The sequence below is a fragment of the Cupressus sempervirens genome, chromosome 5, assembly GCF_028749045.1.
Source record: "Cupressus sempervirens isolate cs-2001-9-10 chromosome 5, ASM2874904v1, whole genome shotgun sequence".
In the NCBI taxonomy this organism is placed as follows: domain Eukaryota; kingdom Viridiplantae; phylum Streptophyta; class Pinopsida; order Cupressales; family Cupressaceae; genus Cupressus; species Cupressus sempervirens.
The window spans coordinates 708,221,085-708,235,503 of NC_143122.1; positions in this window are offsets into that span (position 1 = coordinate 708,221,085).

Genomic DNA, 14,419 nt, shown 5'->3' on the forward strand with positions numbered 1-14,419 from the left:
CATCTACTAGTTCCATTACTTTTTAATTGAATTTCTATAGATCTAATAATGTGTTAAACATATCATGGAACCCGTTCCTTAGATTTGTTATAATCCTCTTGGGAAAATAAAACAATGTTCTATGCTTCTTCTTGCCCCAATAACATATCATTGTATAATTCCTTAGAAAATTTTAAATCTCAAATGACACTGTGTAGATACTTGAACCTCATAATGATCAAAACCATTATGATCTCTTTGAAATATTTTCAATCCTCAATGTTTCATCATTCTAATGAAATCACCCGGGCCCCAAATCAGGTCCGTCTAAAAAATATTTCAAACTCAAACAATTGAACTATCAGATTGATCCAATGAGCGAATCATACTGATTGCATTCCAATACAATATTTCTTTATGATTTTAAAACTCATTTTCACCCTTTTACAGACTGTAACTTTATGATAGGAAGGCCTACGAGCTAGCTTTAAAATTTGACCGAATTAAACAATTGGGCCCTAAGATCTGACATAGCTATTGTCTAGTTCACATTCTTCTACCTTGTTAGATTTCAGCTCATGAAAACATCTGGGTCAAAATATATTGACCGTCAAAATTGCTCACTTGAAACTGCCTACAAATAAACATGTCAGAAAACAATAAAGTGCTTTTGGTTTTGGCTTTGAAAATAGGTCAAACAAAAAATTGAGGGTTTGAAAAATAGGGCATTAGTTTACTGTCATGAGGAGTGTATAATTATGTGATTTAGGCTCATGAAAAATAATTGGGTGAATTTGGAAAGAATGCGAAGTTGGGTTCTCATAATTGTAGAATTGGGAGTATTAATAGAACAATGATTTTCACAAACGGAATGGACTTGGGAAAGTCTGCAAATGGATTTGATAAGACTTGAAAATTGGCAACTTGAAGTATTTTTAGATTATAACATAGTGGTACAATCTATTTGGTCTCATCTATCATGGATTTAGAGTTATAACATCCCGATCAGAGCTATTGATCAATCTATACTTTTATACACCAGTAAAACTTCATAAATTGCATTTGGAATCATGTTTGAAAACTAGTCAAATGGATTATTCATAGGCTCAAATCTGGAACATAGAAATTTTTTGACCCCTAGAATGTAGTTCAAAAGGAAATTTCTCAATAGGGTCAAGTGGGTCAAAGTTATAACTGGTCAAACAGGGCTTCCGAGAATTTTGGACAATATGCATCAACATGACAACTGTAAACAACCAACTTTGAGGGATTCAAAACCTAGTCAAAACATATCTAAATGATTTGAAATATAAAACATAGGTTCTATAATATACATACTAAACACTCCCAAACCGGTGATTCATGAAACTTAACTAGGTGCAAGATATTCATTTGCGAACTAGGCTTCCTTTTGTTGTTTGACACTTGGGCAAAAATGCAGATTTGAACAATGCTCAAAATGAAATTTCACATAATGACTTGGAATGAAAATTTATCATCATAGGAAACATGCATATATTGAATGCAAAGTGTTAGAAACATGAAACACTTCATAGGCCTCAAAATGACGGTCGGGTACACATGCACAAAAAGATCTTATAGGGGCTCAATTTGACTCCAAATTTAGAATGGTACTCAAAATCAAGGCTTCAATTTTGAGTCCCATCAAGAGCCATGCCTGGTAATGTATTGACACTTGACAGTTTAGTTGGTTGGTTGGCTACATTTGAGTTAAGGAATTATGACAATAGTATGGCTACAATTAGAAAAGTATTCAAATCTTCACTAACAATCAGAAATTACAAGAAAGAGAAGAAAAGTAAAGAAAGAAGTGAGTTAAAATTAGAGGATGATTTGGATGAACTTGAAGCATTTCTTTCAAGAAGGTTTTCAAGAGGAAGAGGTAAATATGAAGGTAAATTTCCTTTGATTTTTTTCAAATGTAATGAGGTTGGTCACTTTGATGTTAAATGTCCCAATGGAAGCAAGAATGGAAAAAATGATAAGAAATATTTCAAGTATAGGAAGAACAAAGATTACAAAGATAAAGGTAAGAAGTTTTTTCTACATGGCTGAAGAAGAGCATACCGAGTCTAGTTATGAAGATGACAAGGAAATAGTTGAGATGGTTAATGTTGCAATCAAAGAAATCCAAATGGAGAAAGGCATGAGAGTGAATTTACCCTTATTTCACATGTCAGTAAGAATGACTCATGGATTATAGATAGTGGATGCTCACATCAAATGACTGGAGATTTAAGTAAGTTTGATAAATTTGAAGAAATTGATGATGGTGGAATATTTAAGCAAGGTAATGATGTTCTATGCTTGGTGAAAGGTAAATTATCACTAATTTTAAATGAAAAGATCATATGTAATGATGCATATTGGCTTCAAGGACTTAAATATAATATTTTGAGTGTTGCATAGTTGAATAACTTAGGTCATGAGCTGGAATTTAAGAATATAAAGGTCAAGATCTTTGATGATGAAAGTAATCTGATTGGAACATGGATACAAACAAAAGGTAACTTATTTTATCTTGATCCTACAATTGAGGCATGATTATTTTCTAGAAATGAAAATGTGTTGTTATGACATAAAAGGTTGTGTCATGTAAACTTTGAGAACATGGTGAAAATATGTAGAAAGAAAAGAGTAAGAGGTTTGCAGAATCTGCAAAACTTAGAGAATGCTATATGTAAAGAGTGTTAGTTCAGTAAGATGAAAAAGTCTATTTTTTCAAGCAAGGAATGCACTTCAAATGATATATTGGAATGGGTGCATACTTATCTATGTGGACCAATTGGTGTTGAAGGTTAGTATGGTTTAAATCACATGATTTTGATATCTTTAGATGGTATAAAGCTAGAGTTAAAAATGAAACTTGTAAATCTTTGAAATGTTTAAGATCTGATAGTGGTGGTGAATTTATGTCTTTTAAATTCACTAACTTATGTGCTAAGAATGGTATTAAAAGACAATTGTTTGCACTGAGAACACCACTACAAAATGAGATTGTTGAAAGATGAAATAGATCAATTATGGATTGTGTAAGGACATTGATGATTAAAAATGAGATTTCTTAGATATTCTAGAGAGAAGCAATTAACATTTCTATTTACACTCTCAATCGAGTTAAATTAAACAAAGCAAAAAAAAAACATCCTATGAACTTTGGTATGGCCACACACCTAATGTAAGTTATTTTACAATATTTGGAAGTAGGTGTTATATTCGCAAAGATAAAAGCAATAGAAAAATTGATATTAGAGGAGATGAAGGCATATTACTTGGTTATTCATCTAAGAGAAAATATTATAAGTATTTGAACAAAGCCACTAACAAGATGATTGAAAGTGCAAATGTAAGATTTGATGAGTTCATAGAGAAGGATGATGTGGAAAACAAGAAGGAACCTAAAGATTAAAACAAAATTTTATATGTCTATGAAGAGGAACCTAATAACTTTCTTGAGTTATGAAAAATATCCACCAAACATCAGTCAATGACACTTAAGTTACAAAATGGTTTACCCAAGTACCAGATAGTTCAACTTGAGAAAGAAGTTGAACCCTTACTAAGTGAAGGAAATTTTCAAAATCAAAGGACTAAACCTATTTTGGCCAAATATGTGAGAAATAACCATTCACCTGAACTGATAATTGGAGTTAGAAGTGTTGGAGTACAAACAAGAATTAAGTTAAGAGACAATACTTGTTTCATTGTTGATTTTGAACCAAGAATAATTAAGGTTGCATTGGACAATGAATATTGGATAAGTGCTATGAATGCGGAGATTGATTAGATAAAGAAAAATAATACTTCGACATTAGTATCAAGACCTACTAACAAGCATGTAATAGGAACCAAATGGATTTTTAGAAACAAGTTGAACAAGAACAAAGAAGTGGTAAGGAATAAGGCAAGATTGGTTTGCAAAATTTGTGCACAAGAAGAAGTTATAGATAATGGAAAACTTTAGTGCCTATGGAAATATTAAGAGGAGTGAGAAACCTATTGGCATACGTTACCTACAAGAAGTTCAAGGTCTATCAAATGGATGTGAAATCTGCATTTTTTAATGGAATACTTGAGGAGTAAGTATATATTGAACAATCTGATGGATCCATTAAACCTGATGAGAAGAACATGGTTTTCGAGTTGAACAAAGCATTGTATGGACTGAAACAAGCCCCAAGTGTATGTATGAAAGATTATACTCTTATCTATATCTAATTAAGATTGGATCAGAAGATATGGTATTGATTGCTGAAATATTTGTTGATGACATTATATTTGGAGGAAATGACATGTTGTGTAAGACATTTCCTAATCAAATGAGTTAAGAATTTGAAATGTGAATATTTGGCGAGATAAAAAATTTCAATGAATTACAAGTGTATCAAACAAACAAAGTTATATATTTGACTCTGTCTAAGTATGTGAAAGAAATATTGAAGACATTTGGGATGGATGAGTCTAAGCCAATCGCTACACCTATGGTGACTGGAGTAATATTATCAAAAGAAGACACTATTGGTGAGGTAAATGAGAGGAAATATTGATCAATTATTGGTAAGCTACAACATGTTGTACATAGTAGACTAAATATTGCACTTATTGTTGGAATTGTTGTAAGGTTTTCATCTAATTTGAAGGAGACCCATATGACTATTGTGAAAAGAATATTCAAATATCTCAAAGGAACTAAATATTATGGCCTATGGTACAAACAAGATGATGACTTTAATATTAAAGTTTACACATATACTAATTGGGCTCTAAATGTTGATGATAGAAAAAGCACAAGTGGTGGGGATTTATTTTTAGGAGAAAGACTGATAACATGGATAAGAAAAAAATTGTATTTCACAATCTACTTTTGAAGCCAAATATGTTGTTACTGCAATTAATTGTTCAAATATTGTGTGAATTAAGCAACTATTGGAAGGAATACAAGAAGATGTAATCAATCTTGATACTATTTTGTAAGAATTTGGTATAGCTCTGATACCATGTAAGAATTTGGTATAGCTTTGATACCATGTAAGAATTTGCCTTAGGGCAAGATTCACCCAAGATCATAGAACTCGAATACAAGCACAAGTGTAGACCAAAAAGGAGTATGATCAATATATCAGAGTATGTCCTCATACATTGCTCTACATTGTATGTGATGATTGTATGCACTAGGAGTGCCTGTATATAAAGGCCTCTCAGGAAGCACCTAGAATGTCTCTAGAAAGAGCTAGGAGATAAGATAAGCATGACAACTAAGCATACGTCTTATTCATCATTCTAGATGAGAGGATAAGAATGACAAGGTGTATCTCAAGTAGAGATGTTGTAGACACCATGTGCTTAATTAGTGTGCTAACTCTTGTGTTGTAAACACCATGTGCATAAAAGAGGTGCGAACTCCTGTGTTGTCAACATTACAACTCACAAGAGTATGCATACTCCTAGGTGACTAATAAATAAATATTAAAATAATGCATTAACCTTAAGTAAACTTAAGTAAGTGTAAATAGTGAATAATTATTTACACCAACATTTTTATTGTGATAACACTAGTGCAATAAATATTTCAAAAAATCCTATGATGCATGTAAAAAAAGCACATATCAATCAAGTATCATTATTTGAGGTTGCAAGTACAAGAGAAACAAGTAAGGCTTGAATATGTGAAGTCTAAGGAATAAATTGATGACATATTTAATAAGCCATTTCCTAAGGATGCTTTTGAGTATCTAAGAGGTAAATTGGGGGTCTTGCCCCTATCCAAAATTCACAAAGTGAAGAGGCACACTACATCAATTCATGGATGAATTGTAATATCTTTGTGAAGTTGATGCAAGAGTTAACACTTTGGGAACATTTTTGAAGTTGCAAAGATGATTGTGATGAAACTGATGTATATAGTATGTGCAAGGTACAAGAACAAATACAAGGTTTTATAAGTTTCATGTTGAAATTTATAATGACCTTTTGCATATTTGTCAAAGGTGGAGAATATTACAAGGATGAAGATTATCAATAAACACTGCAAATAGGGAGAAGTATACCCAAAGTGGGGGAGGGGAGAATATAGAAAGTAGATAAGTATGCAAAAGACTAGAAAATATTGTTGTTACTGCTAAAGATACAAACTAAGTTACAAGATTATGTTGATGAAGACAAATAGTTGAAAAGTTGTAGTGTTGACAATGTATACATTTAATATTCTTATGTAATATTTTGTAATGCAAAATCATATATTATGTGTTTCCATCGATGCCAAAGGTGGATATTGTTAGCCCCAATTGGTAATGTAATTGGTAATGCTATGAATGTTTGTAAACAATTCATATAAGTTATTATGTTGTTATTGATGTCAGGTCTCAGTTGGTTAGGCATTATGCTAAGTCAATAGAGTGCTATATCATTAGATTTGTAAAGAGGATTTGATTGATGAAGACTATTTGAAGAAAGTATGAATATAAGATAATAGATAAGTATAGTATTCAATGAGCACTTGAATGAGTTGTATAGTGATAATGTAATGGTGGTCTGGTTGTTTTACAATCATAAAATATTGAGAAGTATTGAAGAACACAAGATTACTTGAGTGACAAGGTTAATGAAGGAAGATTGTATTCATTGAGTGACTACTATGTTGCTCAAGTGATTGGAAAAGAAAAAGATAAAATTTGGTATTTCTCAAGTGAGTCTAGTATTAATCGAGTTCTATATTACCCAAGTGAATGCTATGTTTAGCGAGTAACAGTTGGAAGAACAAAAGTAAAAAAGGTGGAATATAAGGCCAATTTTTGATGGAAATATGGAAAGTCCAAAATGTGAAATATTGAGAAGAAAGAGAAAGGTGAACTAAGCAAAGTAGAGGAAAGAGAGAAGCAAATTTGATAAAAGTAAATGTGTGAATTAGTTGAGTGAGAGATCAGAAGGAGAAAGAACAAAGAATAGAGATCTAAACAAGTGAAGGTAGTTTCTATAGATAACGGATCAATTCTACTGTTACTTTCTAATCATTGTAGCATAAAATCTCAAAAAATCAAGTGTACCTAACTAGTCTATGAAATCCTATATGGTAACATCGATTAGTGGTGTTTGTAATTCCTTTAGAGCATGCCACTCTTTAGACATGATCAAGGAGTGAAAAGGTCTAGATAATATTTTGGTGAAATCCTCTAACAAGGTCACATTAACACTATACTGAAACCCTTAACAAGGTTGGCTCCTAAAAAAGTTCACTTCAGAAGAGTGAAAATATTGGGTTGCCAGTCCCAGGTGATTTTTCCCTTAACAAGATTTCCACATTAAAATATTGGTGTCAAGTTTGTGAATGTTTTTTAAGCAAAAGTGGGTAGAGCCACTGATCAAGTTTGTGAATGTTATTTGTGTTGCAAGTGGTTTTACATGTTTTACTTTTTACCACAACTTGATAATCACTAATTTATGGTGGGTAATAACTAAGTTATTTTACTGAAACTTGGTAATGCACAAAATAATAAGTTAACAATTTGTAATAAATTGATTGAGAGGGTTAATTGATAAGTTGAATGATATCAACTAGTGATTATTATTTATGTTTATGAATTTTAATTGGTACTAAACTTTGTTTGAAGGGATTGTAGGATAATTGAACATAAATGATCAAGTGGACTTCAAAGGAACTATTTTGGTAAGTAAGTTGCATATCAATCAGTTCATGTCTATTGGATATGTTATCCTAAAAGATTTATCTTTCACTTTTGTCAAGAACATTTGGAAAGTCGGTCTACTGGTTCTTATCAACCTTTAATAGGGTTAGAACCTTCTAGCAAGGGTTCAAGGTCTCCTAACATAGATATTTTCTTTAACATGGATTGTTGTGCTAAATAAATTGTATTTGAATCCTAACAGGGTCACATCTTTTTCACAAGGAACTTATATATTAGTACATTATCTTATGGATACCATCCCCACCATGGTTTTCCTTTTAATAAAGGTTTTCACTAGTAAAAAAAATCATTATGCTACAGTGTGTGGTATCTTATTGTAGTACATCATTGTTCTAATTGTTGGTGATCAATTTTATAAGTTTGAATTTGTCTTTATCTTCTCATAACTGATTTACCACCCCCCTCCCCCCCACCACCCAGTTATGTATGGAATTTACTTACTAACAACTGGCATTGGAGTATGAGGTCCTCTTTGAGAATGAAGCTTATAATCTTGAGGAGATCTACAATGGATTATATGAAGGGGAGTTCTAAGTTTGATAGTGATAATAATGACATTTGGCAAAACAGGATGAGAACACATTTGATATGTATGGAAATTGATTATTAGTTGATCACAAAGAACAAAACTAATGTCAAAGTTGAGAGCGAGGTATCTTTAAGCATAAATGAGGAAAGGAGATTGTTCTAGATCAAAATGTTTACAAGGGAAGCACTGATTTGCACCTTATTTGAACTAGAATTCATTGAGGAAAAAGAACTTGTTTTTGCACAAAATATTTGGACTAAATTGGAAAATTTATATGAAGAAATTGAACATAAAAAGAAGGCTAAGTTTGAAATTGGAAAGGTAGATTAGAGAATTCTAGAATGAAATAGGATGAATCTATCAGAGCATATGTACAGAGGATCACATAGATTGTAACATGAAGAAAGAGAATATCATGGGGAATTATATTAGAATATGAAGTAGTACAAAAAATTCTTAGATCTTTAACACTATCCTATGATAGAAAAGTCAATGATATTGAGGAAGTCATTCCTCTTGTTGAAGGATTCAATAGGAAGATGTTGATTGGTAATTTATAATTTTTTGAAACTAAAAAATTAAAAGAGTATTTACCATTTAAAGCTAGTGTACATAAGGATGAAAGGATAATAACATTTAGAGTGTGAGCACCAATAGCAGAAACCTTAGATATTATGCCAAAGATTGGGAAAAAATTGGATAAGAAGAAATAAATATGGATTAATTTAAATCTTTGGTCATAACAAGAGAGCCAAAACGTATAGGAGTAATTTAAAAAAAGTTACCTTTTGTTTATTATTCATGTAAGAAAGTTGGTCATTTTGCATTAAGATGTCCTAAAAAAGAATCTAAGGTTAAGCCTAGACCCTAAAATTCAAATTTTTGAAAAGAAATTTATTTTAGTGATGATAAAATTGAGATCAAGTTTATGAACTTTGAAGACATACATAATGAGGACAAGATAGGATTTGTTGCAACCTAAGATGAAATCTGTATTAAAGAAGAAAAGGAACTTATTTCACATGTGGAGAAAAAGAAATCAAACTATATTATAGATGGTGGATGTTCAAATTATATGATAGGTGACAAAGACAAGTTTCTTGAGATGAAAAGGTGTGATGGAGGTGTTTACAATTTTGGTGACAAGAAACCTTTCTTGATTAAGGGAAAAGGTTCAATAACTTGATGATAAGACTAACTCAAATGATATTTTATTTGTTGATGGATTGAAATGCAATGTGTTAAATGTTGGACAACTTGTAGATAAAGTTTATCATTGACAATTTATTGGTGGAAAATGTCCAATCAAGGATAAATCATAAAATGAGATGGCAAGTAGTACTGAGACCATAGGTAATGTATTTTAGTTAAATTATTTTGACATAATTTGTTTTGTTACAAAAGTTAATGGTAGTTGGTTATGACATAGAATATTTTGTCATATAAACTTTGATGACATAGTAAAAGTTAGCAATTCCAATGGGGTCAGATATTTAACTAAGATTGTAAAACATTTTAACATGATCTATAAGGAATGTGTGATTGAAAAGCAAAAAAGGAATACATTTCAAAGAAAACTATTTACCACTACATAAAAGTTGGAGATTGTACATAGATTTGTGTGGGCCTACAAAAATAAGTGCATTATATGGTGAGAACTATTTTATTCTTTTCATTGATGATTGCACTAGAATGATGAGGGTTTCTTTTTAAGAGAAAAATTTGAAGCATTTGTTAAGCTTAAGATCTTTAGAGCAAAAGTTGAGAATGGATCAAGATTCAAGATAAAATCTTTAAGGTCTAATAGAGAAGGAGAATTTATATCTAACCAATTCAATGCATATTGCGAAGATAATTGAATTTGCAGAAAAACTTCAACCCCTAGAACACCACAAAAAAATGGTGCGTAGCAAGAATAAACATAATACAGTTTGTGAGGAAGCAAGAGTGATGTTACATAAAGGTAAAGTGGCACATGAATATTGGAAAGTAGTTAATAATATACTATACACCTTCAATAGAGTTCATATAATACAAGGAATAAGTATTTAACACCTCATGAACTTTAGTTTGGTTATACACCTATAGTAAAATACTTTAGAATCTTTGGAAGAAAATGCTATATCAAGAGATGATGAAATGGGAAAGTTTGATCCTAGAAGTGATGAGTGTATATTCCTTCGATATTTTATTAAAAGAAAGGCTTACACGTGTTACAAGTTAAGGCTAAAGAAGATTGTTGAAAGTGAGAATGTAAGAATTGATGAAAGATTTGAGATGCAAGAAAGAACTTTTGAGTAGGATTTAGATGATGAAACAAATCAAGTGAGCACAAGTTAGGGACTAATACAGAATCAAAACATAGAGCAAGAGTTATTCTTTAAAATTGACAATGGGATTCATGTTTAGATTGAAGAACCTAGAGAAGAACAAAGAACACCAAGGTATGTTTCTTTCAAACATTTTTATAATCAAATGCAAGTAGTGGAGTAATAGAAAGAGGAAGAAAGAGAAATGAAATACGTTTGATTTTATAGTTTGAACTTGAAAACATTGGAAAAGCATGCAAACATGAATCATGGATAAATGCTATGAAGGAAAACTTGAACATATTGAGAATAAACACACATGGGAATTGGTTCCTAGGCCTAAAGTCAAAAATGTTATAGCAACTAAGTGGGAATTTAGAAACAAGATGAACGAGGAAGCAGAAGTTGTAAGAACAAGGCAAGCCTGGTTTGTAAAAGTTACTCACAACAAGAAGGAATTGATTTTAAAGAAACCTTTTCCCTTGTAGCTAGGTTTGAAGTAGTTAGAATATTTGGCACATATAGCTAACAAGAAATTAAAAGTGTATCAAATGGATGTCAAGTCAACTTTCTTGAATGCAGAATTAGAAGAAGAGATATACATTAAGAAGCCAACTAGATTTACATTAAAAGAGTAAGAGGACATGGTATATGAACTAAAAAAATCCTTGTATGGATTGAAGCAAACTCTAAGAGTTTGGTATGAAAGGTTAGATTGGTACACTTGGGATTCAAAAAGGAAAATACAAGCAATAATTTATACCTAAGAGTTAATTCAGATGGGTTTTTTTTATCATTGAAATGAATGACATTTTTTTTTGGAGGAAATGATGAACTAAGTAAAAAAAATTCTAATGAAATGAAAGGTTAATTTTAAATTTATATGATAGGTGTGATGAAATAATTTCTTGGATTACAAATAACTCAAATTGAATATGGTATCTTCATATCTCAAACTAAGTACCTTAAAAAGTTACTAGTAAGATTTGGTATGGAAAATTTCAAACTAGTTGGATCACCTATGGTTATAGGTTATAAGTTAACTACTACATATAATTCCCCTAGAACTATTTATATAAGACATAGATATATGATTATTGGTTTATAATACTATACTTACACTAGACTTGGCATAACAAGTGCAGTTGGTACTATGGAAAGATATAAGGAAAAACCTAAAGAATCACACTTAGCAACAATAAAAAGAATCTATAGATATTTGAAGGAAACTTTGGAATTTGGTTTATGGCAGGATAGATCCAATGGTTTCACATTATATACTGATAGATGAAAATCAAGAAGGAAAGTTTGATGACAAGAAACGTACTAGTTGAGGTGCATTTTTCCTTGGAGGAGACTAGTTTCATGGTTAAGCAAGAAGCAAGATTGCATATCATAAATCTACTACAAAAGAAGAATATGTAGTAGAAACAAATAATTTTAATTAGTTTATCTACATAAAATAGATTTTGAAAGGTATTAGTATAAATTTCTCTGAACCTATCATCACACATTTTGATAATACAAGTGAAATTAACATGTCAAAAAATCTAATATTGCATTCAAATACTAAACATATTGCTATCATCTAAAATCCAAAAAGGTGGATAGGCCTTAGCAAAGCAATAAATCTTTAGATTGTGAGATGGAGGGAAGTGAAATTGAGGAGGAATTTGATGAGGATATAGAGGATGAAATGATAGAGATTGAAATGAAGAAGAGAAATAGAGGTGATCTTGGGAGCTCATCCATGAAGAAAAGGAAGGAAAAAGAGATGGAATCAGAATAAGACAATGATTCTGAGGAGGGGCAGAAAAAGGGCATTGAGAAGAGACAAAATTTTAGCAAGGCTATGGAAAACAAGGGGAAGAATGTTGAAAGAGATTATGTCCCTTCTGACAATGAACTCTTAAGAGGGTCGAAAGAAAAAGGAAAAAAGATTTTTCTTAGGATGTGGATATCGAGAGAGATCTCGAGGAGACAGAGCTAGATAGAAACAAACAAGGGGAGCATAAGGAATTCCTTGAGAGTAATAGAGATGAGGATGATCAAGGGTTTCTAAAGGGAATCTTAGGAAACCTAGGGATAATGATGAAGGATATTGGTACCCTAAAGCAACAAATGCAGGATATATCAAGGGATTTGGATAAGCTCATCAAGACGGCAAGGGGAGAGAGAGCATTGGATCAGAACATAGACAAAATTTCTAAGGTTATAGGCAACATAGAAGAGGTAAAGAATTTGATGAAGCGTGTGCCACTACTTGAAGCCAAAAACTAAAATTTAGACCAACTGGGTAAAGACATTCAAAAAAGGATGGATGGGCTAGATACTAGAGTGGGTAACTTGGAAAAAACGGTTAAGAAATTGGCAAATTAGAATTGCAATATATTGAAGACCATGGCTAACAAATTTAACACCCTACTGAACAAGCTAGAACAGAGAAAAAACCAAGACTCTAATGCTATGAAAGAGGACCAGGGCTCGAGCGAACACACAGGGGATGATTACAAGAAGAATGAAGCTATGGAAACAAAAAAGGTTAGATGACATGAAAGCATCTGTAGATAATATGAACATCCTGGCAGACGAAGCAATGAACCTTCTGAAGACTCTGTAGCTATTCTGGGGCTGTCTTTTTGCTTTTCTTTTGTTTTTATTTTATGCATAGTTGTGTTTTGGCCTCTTATTTTTGGATTGATTTATCTGTTTTCTTTTGGCTATGAGGCCTATTGTTGTCTAAGCTTCTATGCTCTTGTTTCTATGATAATTTGTACAAGGTTTTGGGTCTTTTAAAACTTGTTTTTAAATACTCAAAATATATTTCTATCATGTATCATTTTCTAAGAGAGAAGTCACTAAAAAGGAAATTAGACTAGAATATGTAAGAACATAAGAGTAGGTAGTAGACATCTTCATTAAACCTTTGTCTAAAGACAACTTTGAGTATCTCAGAGGTATTCTTGGGGTCATGGCTCCATCACAGGAAGAGTAATTAATGCAAGAATGCATCAGTCCAATGTATTCAAATCACATTCAATAACCTATATGTGATTCTTTTATTTCTCATTATGGGGAGTGGTCACATGGTGCAAAGCTAATCTTAGAGCTCTTATGTGAAGATATTTATATAACAGTGTTTTATGGCACTTAACATTATTTTTGGTTGTGGATTCGCTTGATCCAATACAAGTACTTTGAAGAGTTTATTATCAAAGGGGGAGAGAACATATTAAGAGGAAAATATTTATAGAGATTGATATTTGGCATATTCGATCATTTTCTATTGATGTCAAATGGGGAGAACATCAATGAAAAACTTTTCATTTGGGAAGGTATATGCATAAGAAGCTTGAAGATTGTATGCATTGAGGATAATCAAAAAGTTGTATTCTATTGTTTACTTTTTGATTGATAGTTTTTCACCATATGTTTTCATCAATGGCGAGGGGGAAAGTGTTAGGAATCGAGTATATTGTTCACACTTGGGTGTGTACAAAAAATGTTGTATGAATGAAAGGTTTTTTCATTGATATCAACATATACTCTTTGGTTCATCATAGACTCAGATAATGTATATTGTAGGCTTCTTAAAAGTTCAATGTAGAGAGTGGTTGAAAAATTTGGATATGTGAGCTTTCATTTGTATAGAAGAATGAGTGTAGACATCATGTCTATGTTCCTTGTACTTATTGTGATATTATGAAAGTGCACTTTTTTTGTGAAGGCTGGTAATAAACAAGTGTGGAGGAAAATATGACAGGGGTAGTTGCCATTTTTTTAATATATTTTAATGGTGAGAAAGAATAAATGCTAGCAAGCATGGAATATGGTAGAAGAATTTCTTTTGCATGCATGTTTATATTTTGAATCATTTT